This window comes from Orbicella franksi, chromosome 6 (assembly GCF_964199315.1).
Source record: "Orbicella franksi chromosome 6, jaOrbFran1.1, whole genome shotgun sequence".
Taxonomy (NCBI): Eukaryota; Metazoa; Cnidaria; class Anthozoa; order Scleractinia; family Merulinidae; genus Orbicella; species Orbicella franksi.
The window spans coordinates 22,608,875-22,613,894 of record NC_138150.1 but is presented as its reverse complement, the minus strand read 5'-3'; positions in this window follow the sequence as shown (position 1 = coordinate 22,613,894).

Genomic DNA, 5,020 nt, shown 5'->3' with positions numbered 1-5,020 from the left:
GAACGTAGCTCCAATTATCTGATGCTTCTAAAATTTCATCGCTATCGTTTGCTACGGACAAAATGTTTCCAAACACTTGCTATTAGCTCAATTGATTCTCAACACTGGCTTTAATTGTTTGATTGTTCTAAAATGTTATTGCTTTCGTCCGCAACTGACTGACATTGTTACTAAAAATATTCACAATTTCATCTTTGATTTTCTAAACTTGGTTCCAATTGTCTTATTCTTCTAAAATTTTACTTCTATCGTTTGCTACGGACAAACGTTTTCCAAACACTTGCTATTAGCTCTATTGCTTTTCAAAGCCGTAGTTTAATTTTCTGATTCACCTAAAATGTTATTGCTTTCGTTCGCAAATGACAAAGTTTTACAACAGAAGCCATAGGATATGTAGAGATACATTTTAAAGCTTGATAACCAGACGTTAAGCTTTAACACCTCGCTGGAAGTAATTTCTAGAAGATAACGAAGCAAGCCATGAACAGTTTATCTTAAATTGGCCTATAATTTGTCGGGTATTGGGTTTTCATCTCGGCTAAAAGTTACGGAAGTTCGAAAAATTTTCAAATACTAGGACCAGATTAAAGTTTTCGCGTTTTTTTTTTGTAATTTCGTTGGAGTAATCGGATACATGGCTTGCCTTTGCTATCTTCTTGAAATATATTGCATGATGATATCACGTTAAATAGTTACGCTGTGGATGACGGGCAGCTGGAAATCTATTTACAGAAACGGGAAGAGCAAGTTAAAATTTGTACAACTGCAACGTTTCTACACAACATTGAGAAGGTGGCGACATTTCGGAATCGCTATAGTTTAGAAAGTTTATATAGTTGGAGCTCAATTTACCTGGCTGTATAAGTTTTCTTAATTATTTCGATTTAGAAATGTTTTCACCCTCTCGATGTTGTGTGAAAACTTTTGCTGTCGTACAAATTTTAACTTGTTCTTCTCATTTCTGTAAATAAGTTTTCTACCCGCTCGTTGTCTTACGGCTGACTATTTAACAAGATGTCATCATGGAATATACCATCTTGAACTCAAACAAATGTTCACTGGATTCAAAATCTTCTTTTTTGGAAAAAATCGAATGATTAGAATCAAAAATTTTCCGTTAGTTTGTGTTCAGGATGGTATATGTTAAATTTTTTGGCAGGAAAAATTCGAGGGGGTACCCCTTAAAATTTTTGAAAAAAAACGTTGTCAGGGGAAACGCTGTGCAAATTTTTTACAATTTTCCCGCCAAAAGTCTTAGTATATATAGGGCAAATTTTTTTATGACACCTTTGTAATTAATTTAATTGAAGTTCACTTAACTAATTAATTTTTGTAAGTAGAAAATTAAAGATGAATAAAACGATTGAAATGAAACACTTGTTGTGAGTACTTTAATGTTTGAAATATTTTATTTACTTAATAAAGATTACAAAAGAAATACACATTGGAATAAAAGATTACATTTACTGACTATTAAATAAGTCTAAATTTAGACTTTAATTACATTTTTCAAAAAAAAATTGGCGCATGCGTAATTTAGGCGCCGTATTTTTTCTAAGTCTTTTGGCGGGAAAATTAAAAAATTTTATACAGATGTTAACAAGTAGAAATTTTTTTTTAAAAAATTGGCGCATGCGTATTATAAGCGCCCGTATTTTTTCTAAGTTTTTTGGCGGGAAAATTAAATTTTGACAAGGGTTACCATGAATGCAAATCTCAACACAATTTTGCAAAAACAATTTTAATCTTGCATACAGCTTAATAAAAATGTTTTCTAGAAGAGTAATCATGGGCTTCTCACACAAATTTGAGCATTTCAAGACAATTTTTGATCATGTTAGTTTAAAAAACGTTCTAGAAACACGAAGAATTAAAAACGAACGAGATTACGGAAAAACGTTGATGCTATACTACAGAAAAGTTTCCTGGAATTATTTCTTTGAAAAGCAATCACGAACGTAAATTTGAGCTTCAAGACAATGTTTACTCTTCTTAGCAAAACTTTCGAAAACAACGCGAGACGAGAGTGTATGTTAACTGCAAAAAACTTTGAAGCAATACTTGAATAAATTGTGACTTTAAAAAATAACATTTGGGAAAAATGTAAAGCTTATCTCCCTCGTAAATGACTCTGTGAGCTCGAAAATTGTACGCATTCTATTAAAACAATTCTCTGAAAATCATTTTTGGTTACAATATTTTGACAAATACAATTCATTCCTGTAAAATTATGTGGCAGAACAAAGAGAACAACGTGGAAAATATATACGTCCTCGAGTTATCTTTGTCGAGAAAAATCAGCTTTTGGTGAATAAGCACGGAGGCTTGCTACAGAAATAATTTTACCTCATCGAATTTGGACGTGAATTTTCATTTTGTAAACAAGACAATTAGAATTAGTGAACAGCCCAGTACAAAACACACACGTACATTTGTGATTGGCCTATAGAAATAGTTTCTGGTTGCGACGTTTTGGCAAACAGAGAATCAATCCGCTTAATTAATTATACTAGCAAAATAAAAAAAAATTGCTTTCGAAAACGCGAGCTCACAGACTCTGTTTACCGAGAGATAAACGCGAAGAATCGCTCCAAAAATGATTTTTCCAAGTCAAATCAGGGCTTGATAATTTTGTAAACAAAACAATTAGAATTAGAGAACAGTATTGCATTTAAACAAGCGAGCAACTTTGGCCTTGTAGATAGCACCTAATAAATTGAATCATGTCTTTTGAATCTCCATAATTCTGCCGTTCGAATTTAATCTTATAGTCTGTCTTACTTCGCTCCCTTGTGTATTATTCCTTGCTCTAATATATTGCATCCAAAGTTTTGCCTTCTTTATTCCTTCCTCCCATATCTTGCCTCCAATGCCTGGGCATTCGTCCTTTTCTTCAATGCATTGCTTCCACAGAGTGTATTCACTTGAGAAATCCTGCAAAAAAAAAAAAAATGAAATCGATTTAGTAAACAAGTTCTGTAGTTGTCAACAAGCTGGTTCGCTTTACAATTTGATTGCCGATTCATCAAGCACTAAAGTTTCAAAGTTTTCATGGTTAACTCCTGATACCATTTTGTGATTTTAATTCTACAATTGATTGAAACAGTTTTAAATTCATACCAAGTGGCACAAAATTAGACCCATATAATTTATTCTTTGGAGCATCTCTAGCTAGTGCCTAGTGGAAAGCTTAAAGTTATTATTGTAACCCACAAATATATCTACAAACAATTGTCACTTGACTATTTCCTAAAGCATTTTGTGCAAAGTTTTCGTAGTAACTGAGCTACGTTACCTCTACAAAATACAGTATTACTTTCGTGGACACTTCATACCTTGAGGACGACTTAGCGAAGAAAGTTGTCATCCATTTTGGTTGTAGCACGTGCTTTCCAAGTTTGCTTGAAGTACAGTTCTTGTTGTAGGTATTTATGTCTCACAACAGCTCTGAACACTCAAAGACAATCCCGAACTGAAGTGTGATACATTTTTCGCAGTAACAGACGAAGCCAAAGTTGAAGCTGTATGGGTTTAAAGTTCGACACGATGAATGCAAATCGACAAATTTTAATAATTTGCAATTTAGATTTCCAAGAGTTTGCGACCAAGCACTGAATAATTTTTGTCACCATTTGATTGGCTAGAATTCTCATTGTAATTACGGGCGGGTTATTTAAAATATCGAAAATGTCCTTTCTAGCGTCATTCGAGCTAGGAAAGGAAAATGGATTTTCGAAACCAGAAAATTGACCATTTTGGCTTTTAGTAGAATCATTTACTGAATAGAGTGAGAACTTAAATGGCTATTTAAGAATTTTCTCAATGGCGGAAATGTTTTCATTGCATTTCCACGGCGGGTATTAAGGTTTTCCAATTTCATTAAATAAAGTCAAGACACCTAAGGCCTTAATCAGGAATTTGAAATCCGAAGTTTCACTCTAAAAACGCATCAAATGTTTTCCGTCCACATTACGCTGGAGGAATTTTTAAACGCAACAATCACCGGTCATTTTGGATTTGTGTTTGAGGAAAACTCGGTCAAAGAAATCACATGATTACCGCGATGTCATCGTTTTCGAAACGCTTCGTTTTCAAAATGTTCTCCGTCCACACGAAAACGAAAAGCTGGCGTTTTCAAATTCCTCCGGTTTGAAAAGCGTTTTCGAAAAGCTCCGTTTTCGTGACGGATTAGTGTAGACGGAAGGCCTAACCGTAGAAATAAAGTCCTCTCGCCTAGTGTGGACGGGGCCTAACTCGAGACTGCTGGAAATGCTTATCTTACTTGAATTCCGGGGCTAACATTTGAAAGCTAACGGTTGACAGCACTAAGGGTGTTCTTTGCCCAGCATGTTGTCAATTAAAGTCCTTGCAGTTTCTTTTAGGGTGTAAGGAAAATACATGTATAGCCAGTTCCTACAGCGAAAAAAAAAATTAGAGTAATACTGAGTCCATTTCTGAGTTACCTTAGTCCTTTCTATCAAAGCGAGGCCTGGTGCTCAACCATTCAAATGAAAATGAGTTTGACTTGCACGAGAATGAAGTCATTTTCATATGAAAGGATGGGCACCAAAACTCACTTTGGGGAAGAGGCTAAAGGTAATTCGGAAATGCCCTATTGACTGCGTTGTGACTGTTTAACTATGAAATCAAAATGACTGGAAGAATTTGGAAGCTTTATATATCCACAATGCTACGGTCACTGACCATGCCTTGAAATTTTTGCGCGCAATATTTCAAAGAGTAGACGCACTTTGACATTGTTTGGCGCAATGTTTCAGAGATATATTTGCGCGCAATGTTTTGGACAGAAGACGCAAAAATTATTGAGCACGTTTTACTTGATGGAAAAAATAAAAATTGTTGCGCGCATATTTTAGAGTGGACGCACTTTGACATTGTCTGGCGCAAAGTTTTAGAAATTATTGAGCGAAATGTTTTGGATAGTAGACACAAGTTGAAATTGCTGAGCGCGATATTGGACATTGTAGACACCGTAAATATTGTTGCGCGCATATATCAG